This window comes from Rattus norvegicus, chromosome 6 (genome assembly GCF_021556685.1).
Source record: "Rattus norvegicus strain SHRSP/BbbUtx chromosome 6, alternate assembly SHRSP_T2T, whole genome shotgun sequence".
Classification (NCBI taxonomy): Eukaryota; Metazoa; Chordata; class Mammalia; order Rodentia; family Muridae; genus Rattus; species Rattus norvegicus.
In genome coordinates, this window is record NC_141539.1 from 105,099,492 (window position 1) to 105,117,056 (window position 17,565).

General features: G+C 48.1%; 2 long non-coding RNA genes across 3 annotated transcripts; one reads left to right on the forward strand and one right to left on the reverse strand.

Annotated features, from left to right (window-relative positions):
- The first annotated feature begins 9,441 nt into the window (after positions 1-9,441).
- LOC134479404 (uncharacterized) lies at positions 9,442-15,239 on the forward strand. Of its 2 annotated transcripts, none has more exons than XR_015622491.1 (3): positions 9,442-9,498; positions 11,099-11,459; positions 14,118-15,239. It is a non-coding gene; the product is annotated as an uncharacterized LOC134479404 (long non-coding RNA). The 2 variants fall into 2 exon arrangements; XR_015622490.1 differs by lacking the exon at positions 14,118-15,239 and adding an exon at positions 11,716-13,417.
- On the reverse strand, positions 10,590-15,300 carry LOC148005339 (uncharacterized). The gene is made up of 3 exons (XR_015622495.1): positions 15,145-15,300; positions 14,557-14,763; positions 10,590-13,147 (listed from the first exon to the last, which is right to left on the reverse strand). It is a non-coding gene; the product is annotated as an uncharacterized LOC148005339 (long non-coding RNA).
- Between the last annotated feature and the right edge of the window lie 2,265 nt (positions 15,301-17,565).

Here is a 17,565-nt window from a genome sequence, read left to right on the forward strand (position 1 = left end):
AGGTGTCCTGAAAGTGTCCCCATCTCAGGCTCCCGACACAGTGGAACTTGTCTTCTTTCTCACTCACTCCTTAACTCTAATTTCCACCCTCCTGTGCCACTTGGCTGACCTCCTTGGCAGAGAGGTAAGGAAAGGATAAGTCTCTGGAGGTTCATGTCCCCCAGCCACCGAAACTCAAAGTCTCCCTGAGGCCACACGAGCTAAAGGCCAATAGTCCTGCTCTCTCCAATCACTGACCTGGTTTCCTTTCACCTCTTCTGGCTGGGCTGTTAGTGGATGTCACTCAAAGCAGGTTCATTCATTTAAAAAGCTACTGGGAACAAGCCTCTCTCCTCTCCTATACAGATGCTTCTCACTGCGTCAGACAGCCTTCACTACAGTTCCCAGCGTCCTCCCCATTTCTCCTAAGCTGGCCTTCTCCACAGGTCCCTCCTCTCCCCCCAATATCTGGGTCTTAGTCCGCTGTCAACTGTCCTTATTTCCGTCCAAATCCTTTCATTCTTGGAGTTGTGTTTGAAGCCTCCCTCCACGAGACACCTCCCTGTCCCTTCTAGCACATCCATGAATCCTTCTCACACTTTATGTCCCATGAGGTTAAGGTCTTGTGTCTTACGTTTGGCCCAGGGATGACATGTATGTGCTTTTTGTAAAGCATTTGTAATCTCTCCTTCCTGAATAAAACTTACAGAAGAGACCTTAATCCATTTTCCAATGACGGAGAAGGGAGACTCATAACTTACCCAAGTTGGAAGTCTGAGCTTGGCAGAGTTGGGTATGACACTCATAACCAATCACCTCCACCCAATCCAGGACCTGCCCACAACCTGCTGCTGTCTCCCTCCACGGAGCTATGCCACCCCCGGGGCACTCAGCTGTCAGGAAGGGCAACCACAGGGCATTCTCATCAACAGGGCAAATGGTGCCTTTCCCTTTACCAGCAGGACGAGGCGGGCTGCTGCATCGCCTCTGCCCCTCTGGGCTCTGTGCGTTGCTCGACTTCTTTGCATTTTAAGATCCACCAGGCAAAACAAGTAATGAACGGGAACTGGGGAGAGGGGGGTCACTTGGATTTTCTCAGACCAGCTTTAACTCCCTGCTGGCTGCATGTGAGTCCCTCCCTTTTCTTCAAAGTGAGCAAGCCCCAAGCCCGCTCCCCGTGGCAGGGAGGCTGGCTCCTTTTGCAGGCAGCCCTTTCCATTTCAGAGCCTCCTGACACTGCTCTCCCTCAGAAGCTGCCGCAAAGCCCCAGGCAGAGGCTGGTAGGGGCAGAGGAAGCCAGCAACCAAGGCACTTCAGAAATCCGTGGGACCAAACAAGACAACCTGGGAACTGAAGAGCAGGGAGGACCAGAGCAGCCAGCGAGACCCCCTAACTTGAAGTAAACACCCTGACTCGATGTCAGTCTAACAGCACAGAGCAAACATTCCTTCCCCCCTCCCTCCCTCATTGTCCTGCTCAAGCAAGGAAGAAAAACAGAATAATGAGCCACGTTGGACAGTGTCACCAGAGCAGCCAGGAAGACGTGGGCAGATGCCTGGCCAGGCCACTGACTTTCTCTGTTTCTGGGAGAGATTTTATAAATATTCGGGGAGTTTGATCTGAGGTTGGTGGGGAGGCGAGAAGAGCTGAGGGAGGGGGAGATAACTCAGTCCCCGGGGGTTCTTGGCCCTCTCGGAGGCCTGCTTTTCATTAGTGTTACCAAGACAACGGCTCATCTGCTGCAGAGCTCACCACAGCCTGAAAAGCACCCTCAGCACGCTCTGCTTCCTGCTTTGCTAGTGAATCTCCATGGCAAATCCACCTCCCTCCAGGACTCTGCCCTTTAGTCATGCTCTCCGAGCCTGGGCAAGAGAGGATCACTAAACGGGGACAGGAAAGCGCTATGGCGACTTTCTGAGGCTAAAATGGACAGGCAGAGCTGTGACGGTCCCGTTACCAGGGTGGTAATTTGCCTAGCATTGTTCAAAAGTAGAGTCAGGAGCCTTTGAGTAGATACAAGACCCTACAGCAACATCCTGGTTCCAGTGTCTTTCTGTGCAGCCCAATCTTTACTCACACACCCCCACCCACCCATACAGCCACCTTTCCCCTCCACATATACTTTGATTTGATTTTCTTACTAAGGCAAACACATCTAAGAACAGCCTTCCTGGTCATTGTATGGATAAGTTCCAGATGCTCATGTAAGTATGAGTCCACAGGTGGATTGAACCTAGGTGTCCAGTGGGTTGCAGAAGGGCTCTCAGGGGAGAGGGAGGGAAGAGACTCAGCGGGCAAAGCAGTATTTGAATAAGCAAGTCAACCCCAAGAGAACAGCCTGAGGTCAGGTAGGGAATGTAGGCCCATTGCTATAACCTCTATGGATGGCTAGTTACTGGATAAAAAGTCAGCTCCCTCTAGCTGTGAGCTCCACGGGGCCAGCAGCCAGGGAGTCCCACTCTTGGGCTGCATGCCAGCATCCAGCAGGGTGCCTGTACCCAGGAGGCCTCTTAACATGGGTTGTCAGAGAAACAGTTCTACAGAAGCAAAGGAGGGGAAGAGAGTCATAAAGATGCTTCTGGGACTGGGGCAGAGTTTTTTGGGGGGGTCATCTTCCTAGCCTAGTTTTGTGCTTTGGGGAAAAGCTGGACCCCAGGTCTCTCCTAGCCCCTCCTTATTGTGGAATGCAGATTACCCCAACCCTCTTGCAAGGTCTGGACTCTGAAATCCAGAGCTAGCGCTGGGGAAATGAAGACTCTGGACTCTCTCTTTCTCCAGTTCTCTTAAATGAAATAGGACCAGGAACTCTAGTCATTAGGGCTCACACAAAGCATTCCCTTGCCTTTATATATATATAATGTATATATAATATAATTTATAGTATATATAATAAATTTATATAATATTAATATATAGTTTATTTTAAACACACATGTATATGAGTCTGGGTGCATACACACACACACACACACACACACACACACACACACGCATGTATATAAAACAGGCTCTCATAATGTGGTCCAGGCTGGCCTCAAAGTCTGAGGAAGGCTCCTTGTTCAACCTTCCGAATGTCATCTTGTAGATATGAGCCCCTGTACGTGTACAGGCCTCACACTGCCTTGTTTCTTGCTTCCACTGAGATTGAAGCAGCAGACTCTTGTAATTCCTTTGCTGGTCAGGGGTGGGGGTGGGGTTGAGGATTCTCCCCATCGTGTGGGAGAGGCCATCTGAAAGAGATTTTACCACATCCATCCCCTGAGATACCAAAATCATAGCAAAGTCTCCTCTGAGCCCCCAGGGAGCGGCTGTCTCCTGGCATGGGTTTCTGATCCTCACTGAAGAGGCCCCTGCTGGCATCTGTGATTCAGTACTGGTGTTGGGGTTTAACAGGCAGCCAAGTGAGACAGTGTGGGGCCAACTGCACACTGGGGCTTCTTGGTCGATCCGAGCATCCTGGTGGGAGAGCTTTACTCCAGAGAGAGTGACACCAGCCCAAATGGCTGTCAGAGTGGAGTGTCCCTGTCCCTGAGCCTGCAGCCTGTTTGTTTCGTGAAGAGCTGCAGGCCCCTCCTGGATCAGGGAGTGAATTTCCGTAGGCTCACTAGGTGACATGACACACATCGCAGTCTGTGATACCGTGGCACCCAGGGAAGAGCCTCACGGATTCTGGTTCCAGTTTTGCTCTCAGCAATGTGGCAGAAGAGAGGTGAGCCCTCTGTCTGTCGCTCCCTCCCTTTAGGGTAGATGTGACAAACTACCTTCCACATGGCGGCAGGGGACCCGCACTAGCAAGCCCCAACCTCACGAACAATAGCAGCCTTTGGTACCCCGATGTTGGGGTCTCAGCTATTTCATTTTTGCATTGTCTGTATTATTAGTCCCTACTCATGACCCTGTTTCCAACTGTCGTCACCTTTCACCTCAAGAGTATTCACCCATGGGACCCTTATTTCACATGAGATGAAGGAGTTCTTGGAAGAGAAAACAAATCTAGCCTTCACAATGGAGTCTTCCAGAACCTTCCCCATTTCCCACAAGCAAGTAGGGTCTGGTTTTCATCTGTTTCACTACCTGTTTCCTTGAGAGACAGCAGGATGTTGTTGCCATGACAGTGTGTGTATGTGTGTGTGTGGGGGGTAGTTGGCAGTTTCCCTCTGGGGTTGGCATGCTCTGTGGCTATGGTTCCATCTGTACACCTAGGCAGAGTGGGGCGCAGGGATGAATGAGCCACAGGGGGTGGGAGGTGGATGGGGTGGGGTGGGGGACTCTCAAGGATTGTGCGAATGCTGGACTGATTGAGCACAGCTGTTCCCCCAGCAGTGCTTTTCACATTCATTTCATGGGAGGAAGGAAAGGCAGCTCCTTGGATGGTTCTTGGAGTGTATGACTGGGAGACCTGGGAGTCTTTTAGCAGCGTCTGGCCTCATTTTCTTCTGGAATGTAGAACTCATACAAGAACCTTCCTGAAGACAGTCATATATTTTTACCCAACAGCATTGATATATTTACCAGAGGGTTAAATGGGGTGCTGCTCAGCAGGAATGGGGTACACAGAGTATTATCTGGTTGAGAAACGGTGCCTGCCATTTCAGTATCTGTCAAAAGGGGCAAAGCCTTAGACAGTTGGCTCGGGCTGAAGGCACAAGTAAGAGATGGTGCTACAGTTTGCAAAAGTCAAACAGAGCACCCAGCTCCCAGGCAGATCAGCAACTCCTCCCTTCCCTTCTCCTTCAGCTGCAGAAGTCGAGACACAATTCTCCAGGTCACCCCAGTAAGTTAAAGCTTTAAATAAATACACACTCAAAACTGCTGTCCCATCTCTGCCCCCTGGCTGCCCCAGGCTCCTCCCTCTTCTTCCCTCTCTTGCCAGGAGTCAGGCCAGGCAGAGTTCTGGAGAAGGTATCTCTTCTGCCTGCACGTATGCTGTCCCAGGGGTCTTTGCTGGACACAAGGGGCATCCTGATCCAGTGCAGACTCTCCTCTTCCTGGGTTTGTTAGGAGCCTGACCAGCCCTGAGTCTTATGACTTCAACAGATGTTTCTGCTTAAGGAGACCTGGCATCTTTACGGCCTGTTTTTTCCATTCTTGCCTCTCTTCCTCTGTCCCAGCAGCCCTGAACACAATTTAGACTTCATTTTCTTTCTAATGGTTACAGGGATAGAAAAGGCTGGGTTTGGGTTTTTTGTTTGTTTGTTTCTTCTTCTTTTTCCTTAATTTTTCTTAGCTCTTCAACACACGCACACGCGTGGGCGCGCATGTGCGCGCGCGCGCACACACACACACACACACACACACACACACACACACTTCCATAGGCACTAAGGTATATTAAGGTCTATGCTCACGGTGTATGTTAATATTGAAGCAACAGGACTGGAGAGATAGCCCAGTGGTTAAGAGCACTGAATGCTCTTCCAGAGGTCCTGACTTCAATTCCCAGCAACCACAGGGTGGGTCATAACCATCTGTAATGTAAGAGCTGATGCCCTCTTCTGGTGTGTCTGAAGACAGCTACAATGTACTTATATATGATAAATAAATCTTAAAAAAATATTGAAGCGGGGTTGGGGATTTAGCTCAGTGGTAGAGCGCTTGCCTAGCAAGCGCAAGGCCCTGGGTTCGGTCCCCAGCTCCGAAAAAAAGAAAAAAGAAAAAAAGAAAAAGAAAAAGAAAAAAATATCGAAGCAACATTGTCGCATTCTGTTTCAAAGTCTCCCTTCCTGTCTCTACCCATGCCTCCTAATCTCTCCTGTCTGTCCCACATAGGACTGATTGGGGTGCACACCATGATGCTGGTTCTGAAGGTTTGCATCGATCTTGGCCTACTGCCTGTCTTCTAACAAGGCATAAGGAGCCTCACTACTGTCTATCAGCTTCTAGGGAGGTTTTAGCTGATCAACAAGACTGAGGGTGGTTCTCTCTCCAAACTCTGTCTAGCCAGCCTGCCTCTCTGGGCTCAAGGGGGTGCCAAGTTGACAGTTGTTAAAAATGGAACCAGTTTTCCATGGACAGGTTGCAGGCTTGAAACCAGCTCAACCACTCTTCAGATCACACCTGTAATTCCCTCTTGCTTGCTGGCATGACTGGATGTTCCCAGTCACTTCCCCTGCAGGGTTTAGAGTGACCTATCCCAGGACCTCAGCTCTTGATTTGTGTACGCCCCAGGCTGAGGCCTGTTCATTACCTGCCGAGACTGACAAGCAGACCAGAATTTCTTGTCTAGGCTCCCACAAGAATCTAAGCAGATCTTCCTGGAGTCCTAAATGTTGACTCACTTGGGTACTTAGCTGGGGTTAGACCTGTGTTTTACGGTATTCTTTGTTTAAGACTCCCATCCTAGAATACTGTCGTGTAGAGCTAACTGCCCCAGGCTGTCCAGATTCACCTTGATGCTGGCTATGGGGCAGAAGTGGGACAAAAATCTCTTGGATATCCATCTTCAATGCCTTTTCCACAGAGAGCCTTTACTGATGGCTAGGCCAAGCCCTGTGAAGTGTTTATTAGGTGACAACCCACACCTGAAGAGGCTACCCTCCTGTCTCTCGCTCTTTCCCACGGTACCACCACACTCACTTTTTCGTGGCCCTCTCTCTCTCTTCTCTTTCTTTCCTATCTAGGCACATCACAACTCTGATTCTTGCTGTCCCGTGCTTTGGAGACAGAACTGTATCATCCTCTCCCTTTGGGGAGTCTGTTTAGTGAAGACAGCAAAATGGGTCAGATTCCTAATAGCATGATGTCGCCCATAGGGATAGTGGGAAATGGATGTTGGAATAAGACTCCGACAGGATGCTGAGCACTGTATAGCCGCCTTGCCTAGAGTCTCAGTTAGCCCTGGCTTTTGGCTTTACTTCATACTTGTCTACCAGTGAAGAGGAACACAGTCTCTTAGCTTTTTCATCGGTAAACAAGTCCCTTCAGAATTCCCCCACCCACAACATGGACACTTCCCTAGAAACCATTATTGATATCCTAATCCTAGATCCTGTGGATGGTCAAAATCAAGTCTGCCCTAGAATCCCTCAGGGTCTAACCTCTTCCCTGGCCATATGTCAGTACCAAGTCTTGGCAAATGGGACAGTGTTGTGTTGGCTCCATAAACCAGCTGGATGGGGCATTGTTCATCCTGTCGCTGAGGTATGGGGTTCTCCTGCTCCTGGATGGGGCTCTGGTTCTATTGAGCAAGTCTTTAGAGACCCAAAGCCACTATTGGATTTGCAAGCCTGTGCTATCAGCATACGAAGGGGTGATTCATTCACCCGCATGCCGCATACCATCCTGTGTCATTTGCCTTCTCTCTGTCCCCTACTGCAGCCTGCTGAAGCCATGGGTAGTGCCTTGCTGCCTGGACCATGTGAAGGCAGGCCCAGGCAATGGTGAAAGGTAATGTTCTGATGGTCGGGGGCAGCTCTCCTTTTTCTCTGAAGGCCGTAATTTCCAAGGCCTGGGCATTAGCAATGAAGGAATACCCAGAGTATTGAATTACCTAAGATGTTTAAACATATGTATCCCAGATTAAAAATAGCAACATTGTGCCTGGAAATATAGCTCAAAGGTAGAAAAACTGGCCTATTATGCACAAGGCCCTAGGTTCAATCCCCAGTGTTACAGAAAGAAAAAGAAAGGAGGGAAGAAGAAAAGGGAGGCGGGCTTGCTCATAATTCCTTTACTCGGGAGACAGAGGCAAGAGGATTGCCACACTTTGAAAGCAGCTTGGTCTACCTAGTGAGTTCTAGGTCAGTTGGGGATGTATAATAAGACCCTGTCTCAGGGAGAAAGAGAGACACAGGGACAGAGAGACAGAGAGACAGAGAGGGATATTAGTCTTTTTACAATCATTGATTGAGCTCTTTCTCCATGCTAGATGTATATTATCTCATTAAATTCTCAAACAAAACAAAAACAAAAGAAACTTTGAGCTACAAGTGCCATAACTTAGATCAATTGTCTCAGCAGAAGGAAAGCCAGAACCCCAAGTCTTCCCCACGAGGCTCTTCTGTCTGTGAGTACATGGTTACAGGAACACTTATATCGATAATCAAGAACCGCTGGCACACATAAACATGTGCCATGTTCCAGGTACAACCCCATCCTAAGTGCCTTACATAGATTCACTCAGCCATTACAAACTCTGTATTTGTTATTGCTACTTCATTATAGAGACCAGGAGGCTAAGTATGTTAGCACTGATTTCCTGCAGCAAGGCACACTGGGACATTTCCTGTCCAGGCACTTCACTAGGCAGGGCTCTGTGTGGATACAGAGCCGAGGAAGGCTGTGGGAACATCATGTGGGATTCTGGCCATGGCCTACATAATGAGTCTACGGTGGGCTAAAGAAGGGGGCATATGTAACAGCAGTGAGAGCTGGGAAGATGAGTACCCCGCTGGTCTCCAGAGAAGGAGCAAGCACAGGAACAAAACAGGATCCTGTCACCAAACTGAGATCAAAGCGAGCTAACAGCAAGGCTTGACAAGACTGGAACCATTTTATTCCCACTGCAAAACCAGGCTGCCAGTTCTCATGATCCGGGCAAGGTTATGAACCTCCCTGGATACTAACAGCCCTATCTAAAGCAAAGGTGGCAAGTGCCCACCCTGCGGCACTAAATGAGGTAGCACATCTTACACACCCAGGCGGAGCATTGCTGAGGTCAGATGTCCAGGTGGGCTCTCAAGCTCCCATCAGCCTCTCCGTGCTTCGAAGGCACTAAAGGAGCAGAGGCCTCAGATAGACGGTAGCTCATCTTTACAGTAGAGAGAGCTATAGCAGGAACTAGTTAGAGCCTGTCCCTGAGGCTTGGTAGACAGGGAAAGATGACATCTCATAGGACAGAGAGGGAATTCACATCCTGGGTGTAAATGTTTGGCAACCAGGCTCAGGCTCTCCCTTCTTTGTCACCAGAGGCCAACTGGGAGGTCCTGTGCGCCTGGGCGGGTTGAAGGTGGGAATCTTTAGTCTGGCTTGACCATAGCATCAATGTCATCCAATTGTGGGCAAAAAGAGGGTCTTCCTAGGTCTCTGAACAGTTCCTTCTTGTCACTCAGGACAGGACTATTGATCCATTTTCAGCCTTTCTATAAACTTCCCCGATCCCAGCCTCAGGCTTGGAAGAGGAGATGGGGGTAGTGGGTGGGGCTGTGGAAGGCAGCCATGTTCTGGCGCAGTAAATCTTTCCCCAGAGACGAGATGGCTGAGCTCATCAGCCAGCTCTGGATCTGCTCAGAATGAACCCTTTCCAACCCCCAGAAGACCCTCAGCAGCTTGGGAAAGCAATGGTTCATTTGGGCGCTGGGTTTGTGTATATGGGACTGTCAGGCCGTGCAGGGCTGTCTGATGACATATTAGAGCAGCTGAGAAGAGCAGACCTTTTGGAGTGGAGACAAAAATGTTGGCCTACAGGGAAACTTGTGACCCCCTTGCGGTTTCCACCCCCACTTGCTTTGGAAAGCCCGCCCCAGGACTTTTCATGAGCAGCTGGGCCCACAGCTTCCTCTCTTAGAACTCCATTAAACTGTGAGTAAGGGAGGGAGAGAGGGTAAGGGTGTGTGTGTGTGTGTGTGTGTGTGTGTGTGTGTGTGTGTGCATGCGTGTGCGCGCGCACGCGCAGAGACGAGCCATCATGTCTTTCTCGCCCATTGCTCTTTTCGCTCTGCCACTGTATACATTCCCATGCCAGTCCCCTCATATCATTCTCTCCGTTAAGCCTTCCTCTCCTCATCTCTTCTACAACTTTCTGTACCTCAGCAAAGGACAAAAGGGGTCTGGAATTTGCCTTGCAAAGCAGTTTCCTCCTTAGTGGTTTCATCCAACATCGTGGATGCGAACAGAGTTGGGAAGGAGTGGGCAACAGAGTGGGAGCTGATGTCTAGACCTCCCCACACAGACTCTATGCCTCTGGAATGCTGCCTTTGCCCCTCCACTAGAGAGCACACTTTTCTGGCTTGCACTAAGCCAGACGACCAAAATACAGACACAGGAGGTGTCTTGAGGCTCATCCCATACGCAGTTAGATTTCTTTCAGGTAAGCTTCACTGGAGAGAGACCAACAGCCTGGATTTTGCCCCAGATTCTCTGATCTGAGTGCAGCCAGTTCTGGGAGCCCGTGCTTTTCCTTCTCTGCCTGGGTGAGCCACAACTTCTAAGCATGCTTGGAGCCCTGGCATTTTATTCCAGCATCCTTCTGATCCTCTACTCGGATAGAATGGAAGTGAAAATCTTAAACAGGAAAAATGCTTCCCTCTGCAACTCCTACTTCTATGAGTGGACTTTGCGCCAGCATTCGGCCTCTGTAGCTACATAACGCTGTTTGTGTATCCTGCAGGAGAGACAGGCAGGTTTGAGGAGATCAGCCAAGGGGACAGATCAGTCTTGTCTGAACTAACGCATCTATGAATAGAGTTGTGCTGAATTGAGCCCACTGTCCTTTTACATTGGTGGGTGTTTCTGTGGGTTTATAAGCACATTCTGGCTGCTTCTAGCTTGAATAGATTAAATTTATCCTTCTGTTCTGAGAAGTGTCTCTGGCCCCTAACGAGACCGATGGCTTTTGAGGAAGGACTAAATGACTTATGACCAGAACAATAAAGCAGCCCGAGTCAGTCTCCTCCATGTCTACGTCATGTAATTTATAGTGGCAAAGAAAACGGTACACAAACTAAAGCCAGGCACAAGGATAGGGTGTGAGTTAAATTAAACATCTGTGAGATAGAATACTGGGTAGTCATTAAAATTGTATCAGAAGAAAACCTGAGCTGGTGGGGAAATACTCACACAACGTACCATTAAAGGGAAAGTGATTTATGAAGTGCCACGCACAGAACCAACAGTTTTTAAGGAGAGCATCATGTAGGGTTTTTGTTTTTTTTAACTCCAAAAACCTGTCTACGATGGTCACAGCATGGTCTCTGGGTGATAAGCTTACTTACATTTATTTCTTTAGAGGCATTCGTTCTATTTTTCCAGTTTTCTGCCATGGACATGTATTTTCCAAAATCAGTGGTGGAAATCATTAAAGAAAGGTTATGTGAGGGGCTAGCAGATGTGGCTCCCCTGCTTATTAACCCCACATCTTTCCTTGAATTCTCCACCCTTCCCGCCATGCGCACGGTGCCAGCATCTTCCACATCACTAAGGTGGATGTTCTGCTGCAGTAAGAGCTTTGGAAGGTTTTGGGAATTTGACCTGACGCTGAGAATTCATCAGTTTCGAGCCACATCTTCTCCCAGCCAGCAGTGAGCATCTCCGAGGAATCTTAAGTGTATTTCCAGGGGTTTGAAGAGGACAACGGCAAGCACTGACAGCTCCTCAGTGGGTTTTCAAACTCGAGTGTGATTCATCCCTTCTCAGAGGTCTTTCCACCAATCCCTGGGACCTGTGAAAACTCAGCAGTGGCTGTGAGAAAGAAAGGAGCTCGGGAAAACAATGGCCCTTCTCTTGCAGAGGAAGATGGAGGGAACTCCAGCAAACAAACCAGGGTGAGGGACAATTCAGCTTTGTTTGTCCAGTTCATAGGACAGGGTTAGCTGTAGAGCGGAACCCAGTAAGCATCTGGAATAATGAATGAGTTCATGGAGGGGTACAGTTGGGCCACTGTGGAAGCCAGTGCAGCGTAGATAAGCCCTGTGCATACCACTTCTGTCACAGAGTTTAGAGAGCGGTCTAGCTTTCAGCTGCCCTTCACCGCCACCTCCTTCCCAAACAGAATCAACATCTTGTCTCTTCTCACCACAGGGAAATGGCACTGAGATGACCCAGCTGTCTTGAAATTCTTAATCCCATTGGTGGCACACCTCCACACACACTAGAAAGTGGAGAGAACACAGCTTTCCTCCTGGGATAGCCAGTCACTTCTTCTGCTCCAGGGGGTACCACATTACCTAAGTATGGATCATGGTCAAATGATGGCTTCTCCTGGTCAGCCTGTCCTTGGAAAAGCCACCCCCTGGTCGTATTGGAAAATTCCTCTTGTGTCTGTCACTGCCACACATCAGAAGACCAAGATACCCATTTTCTCAGAAGAAATCAACCAGCTACTGTCACTGAGAGCTACTGTCTGCTCCTGGAAACTTTTCACTGATCCTCTCAGAACCAATCCAGGAAAGTCAGGCCAAGATGGAGGCTAGTATTCCCCCAGCATAGAAACCACCGGGCTAAGCCGAGTCTCTGCAAGGAGACTACGGTCTGGACCCAGAGAAGTAGTCTGATGCTGACTTCTTTAATATTGCTGGAGTTCACTAAAGCAATCAGCTTGAGACAGATCAAGTTCACTTTTCTACTTTTTCAAAGATTTATGTATATAAGTACACTGTAGCTGTCTTCAGACACACCAGAAGAGGGCATCGGATCCCATTACAGATGGTTGTGAGCCACCATGTGGTTGCTGGGAATTGAACTCAGAACCTCTGGAAGAGCAGCTGGTGCTCTTAACCCCTGAGCCATCTCTCCAGCTCCCTTGAAATCAGCTTCAAAAAAAAAAAATATGTCTTGCCTTGGATTCCCATTATCCTATCAGTCAGATTTCAAATCTAAACGATCGAATGGGAGTTGCTTCTCGGAAAAGGAAATCTCTTTCTACATAGAGTTGAGACCAGTGGGAAGTCTTAGGCCTGAGCCTCTTATGGTCAATTGTGATGAAGGTGACATTTCTGTTGTTATTTGTCAGAGTGGACAGAATACACCGTCAACTATCTATCGATCACATTATGGGTGTACGAAACAAACATTGGGAAAGATTGTTTGAAAGAGCTAGCCGGGTCTAGGGGCACATGCCTTTCATTTCAGCACTCAGGAGGCAGAGGCAGGTGGTATCTGTGAGTTTGAGGCCAGCTTAGTTTACATAGTGAATTCCAAAGTAGCCAGGCTATATAGTTAGGCCCCATCTCAAACAAACAAACAAACAAACAAACAACAAAAGTACTTTAGCATAGTCCCCTCTTAGGAGCTCACAGCCCAGGAGAGTGTTTGAGAATGGAGCTTAAGTCACATAGTAAAGAGTGAGTCACAGCCACACAGAGGAGGACCATTAATCCACCCAAGCATTCTGGGGATGGTGCATAGAAGGGAGACCTAGATGTTGGGGCTAATGTGAACCAGCATTTTCCAAGCACCTGAACTGGCTTTTCCTGGCAGGAGTGATGAGTGCGTTGACCAAGGCCCTTGAGATCTGGGGAGTTAAAAACAGGGTGACAAGCTCTTAGGGAATGTGAATTCCGTTCACTGGGAACCAAGGCTACACCCTTGGGCAGTATGTCTGGTGGCCTAAAGCATGTCTTAATATTTGATGTAGTCAAACATCTTAGAAAAGAGTTCCAAAGCTGGTAGCATGTTCTTCTAGAGACTTCTCTTTTTACAAAAGAGAAGGTTCAAGTCTGCTTAAACATGTAAGCAAAAATTTGTAGAGAAATATTAAAGACAGCCTTATGGTGATGAATCCAAACTTGGCATGGTCCCTTACCTCACTCCTCCCACCTGTCCTAAAACCCTACTTTCCCCCAAGCAGCTCAGCTCAATTTCTAGGTGCCCCTTTCCCTTCACACAAACCCATCTTACCCTCATGAAAAGATCCTGCATTTGCCAGCTCACCTGTGTGCCTTTCTGAGGGCAGGAAGTGGGTTTTTCTCCTCTGACACCTACCCCACTCCTAAGGGCCCATAAAGATTTTGGAGAATGGACTGGGACTGCTATAAACAGCATGTGAATTTGTCCTAAAGTCTTCTAGCAGAGAAGGGTCAACTGCAAAGTCTCTCCTGATAAAATCAGAATGTCTTCACACCCTAGTTTCATACATAAAGAATCTAAAGTGCCAACCAGGGTGGCTAGTCCAGAAGTAAGCTTGTGTCCAGACCAGGAGGATAACAAGTGCTCCTCAGACTAGGATGAACCCTACCAGGACTATACTGGGATCCCCAGATTCCTCAAAGTCCATACGCCACCCCAAATCAGATGAAAGTCTAAAACAAGTCATAGTGCCAAGCCCCAGCATGTTCTGAAAGGTTCTCGAAGGCTGTGTCTCTAAAAGATTGGGGTGGAGAAGAGCCCTAAAGGCCCAAGACAGTGTCAGGTTCCCCCTTTTCAGTCAACGGGAATGGAAGAGCCTTTAAGAAAAACCAAGTATTATCTGTTTGTTTTCACAGTGACTCAGTCTGTAGTAACTGGGTTAAAGTCCACTTTGAGAAAAGGAGAACAAAAGACCTCCTGTTAGTGCTGGAAGTTTGCCTCTTAAGATATCCCTGAGGGGAACTGGGAAGAGAAAAAAAAAAAGAGCCAGCAGCAGGGACAGAGGAAGCTGCAGGCCTTCAGGAACACAGCCGAACTCTGGAAAGGAAAACGGGTTGCCTTTCATCTCCAGGCCTATCTGCACTGGCCACTCCCTTTGCCGCTGTTTTACGGCCCACTGCAGGACGCAGGCCAGTGCCCGATTCCCACACTCCTCTAACACACTGAGACTGCCAGGGGTTATAGCAAAATAGACAGATGTCCACGGCCTAACCAGCCATAGGTGCATGAGGAGGGGGAAGAAGGGGACCCCACCCTGTAGAACTTGTTAAATGTCGGGTGCTCTTCTGACAGTACCTGTGGCAAGCCATCCCCTTGACGCTGAAGAGGATACTAATGAGCTAATTCCCAGGCCCAGAAGGGAGAAGCAAGCTGGTCCAGTCTGAGAAAGCTATTCACTTCAGTACCGTAGAGGAGTCACACGGCCAGTAGACCAGGGGAATCTTCCAGGTTACACACTAAAGCCATCTGACTCCAGCACTGGAGGACTTTATCCTACTCTCCCTTCGAGTAAAAAGAGAAGATTAAGGAAAGACAAGGCAAGAGGAGTTCTCATCCCAGCCCTGACTGTAGGCCATTAAACTTGTGCCTGTGACCTTTCTCCATCACCCTATGGAGATGTCCCACCCCCCACTCCCAGATGGTGAGGTGAGTCTGCACTGTGAATGCCCGTCCTGGAATTGATCCTCTATGCCTTGACTGTATGAAGCTGAACGGAGAAGACAGATACTCCGAGATGGTCTCAGACCTTCCTCCATTAAAAAGTCTTCTCATCCTCTTTCCCTTCCAAGGCCTCTCAGAGATTAGATCTCGGCCTGCAGGCCCCAGGGCCTGCCCTATACAATGTCTGAACCTTCTGGGTCTCCCAACTCATTTAACACTTACCATTTTGTGTCTGAATAAGTCATGTTTTTGCTGAGTCATGATCAGACAGTAGAATTTCTCCACCGAAACCAGAATAAAAAGCATTGTGTGCTAACTGTAACTGTCCCTTGTCTCTTTGTGGGACACCCCCAGTTCTACAGAAGTCTGCATAATACTGATGTGGAGAGCCAAGATGGTTAGGAGCCTTCTGTAAAGCCTGGTCCTCTGCCATCCTATTGGCTGCCAGTAACTTTGGGAGGATTATTTGCTCCAATAAGCAAAGGCTTAGATGGAGCTGGGGTGGCTCCTTGGGATGCTTCTCGCTTTGGCTGGCCTCAGAGGGATTGGGCTCCTTGTGCAATGACTAGACCCTGGCTCTGTGACAATGTACCAGTGGCCTGCTTGAGTGTCATAAGTACCAAGCTGGGAATGTGAACTGCTTGGCCTACCCCAAAAGAGATAGCCCTCCTTAGCTAAGCTCGACAAGACCTGGGAAGTGTGACTTTACATGAGGCATCTTTTGCTGACACAGCAGAGGCTTTGTACAGCACCTCAACCATTGGGGCCTTTGGCAGTCCCTTTCCTCCTTGGCATGGAAAAGTCAACACTCAACACCAATTACATTGCAGAGGTGACCAATTACACCATTCTTTGTCTCCTCCTCCTCCCCATTTTTCCTGTGTGTGTGTGTGTGTGTGTGTGTGTGTGTGTGTGTGTGTGTAGAGCTCACATTAATATGCATGTATACATGTGTGTTCAGATGCATGTGTACATACAAGTATGTGGTACATGTAGAGGCCAGAGGTACATGTAGAGATAGCCTCAGAAATACCATCCACCTTATTTTGAGACAGCATTTCTCACTAGCGTTTCTCAATTAGCCTAACCTGGCTGCCCAGTGAGCCACAGGTGTCCTCCTGTCTCTACCTCCCCAATGTTGGGACTGCAAGCATGTGTTACCATGCCTGGATGTTTTTGTTTTGTTTTTTTTGTTTTGTTTTTTGGTACTGAGGATCAAACTCAGGTTCTGGATATTGCAGGGCAAAACTTTACGTACCAAGCCATCTCTCAGATCTCATCTTAGGGGTCTGCCCTGATCCTCTCTGCCTTTAGAAGGAGTTTGACTTCTGAGCACATGGCTGGGTCCTGCACAGGACTGGGGTACCACTGAACAGCTCTGGATAAGATCTTAAGAAAAGGTTTCCACAGACTGAAACCTGAGTGATTGCCTGCTTTCTTGGCGTGATTATTTGGCTTAATCTTTAATCTCAGCATTTGCTTGTGGTAAATAAATAATCAGAGGCAGATGGTGGTGGCTATGCCTTTAATCCCAGCACTCAGGAGGCAGAGGCAGGCTGATCTCTGAGTTTGAGGTCAGCCCAGTCTACAGGTTGAGTTCCAGGACATCCAGGGCTACACAGAGAAACTCTGTCTCAAAACACCATAGGAAGAAAGAAAGAAAGAAAGAAAGAGAGAAAGAAAGAAAGAAAGAAAGAAAGAAAGAGAGAGAGAGAGAGAAGTATAGACAGACAGACAGACAGAGAGATAGATAGATAGATAGATAGATAGATAGATAGATATGTAGTCCAACATCGAGCGTACGGAAGATCCACGCTGGCTCCAGGACCCCTCTGTTGTTATCCTGCAGCTATCTGCTAAAGAAGCAGATGCTGCCACTGATGCCATAGCTACAGATGGACAAAATCACCAAGGAGAGCAGGGATAATAGTAAAATGGGTGACTTAGGAATGGCCCAGTAGTAGAGGGTAAGGCCAGGTAGCTAACCCTCACTACAGACAATTGGTGACTTTGACAGTAACATTATCATCCTTCAATAGTGCCCCTGCCTATAAACATAATATCTTCCACCAACTTTCCCCTAAAGGATCCTGGGAGAGGGCACTTTGAGTTTTAAAGAAAAGGCCTTTAAAAATATAGAGCAGGATTAAAGGCTATCAGTTGGCTAACTCTCAGAGGACATATTTAATGGGATCAAGCCTGACTGTTGACGACTGCGTTAAATTCTTTATTGGGCTATGCACCAAGCTTCCATTACTCAACTCTGCTGCCCATTCAAGTGATTATTATGCTTTACTTCCATCTCCATATAATCAGAATAGTGGTCTAATAAACATTGCCTTCCTGCCATGCCTGCCCACTGCCTTCTCTCCTGTGTTGTTAAACCCAATGACTTATCTCATTATTTATTCTGCCCTCTGTGCAATGGAACTTTGGTCATTAGCCTCTCTTCACCTGTTTAGTTCTGTCTGTCTAGTTCTATGCTTTCCTCAGACTTAATGGTTTTATTTCAGTTGTACCAGTACTGGGGATTGAATCCAAGGACTTACACATTAGGCAAATGCCTTACTACTGAGTATCTACCCAGTTCTCTTTATATTTTGTGCGTGTGCTCATGGGTGTAATTATGTGTATTTGCACAGG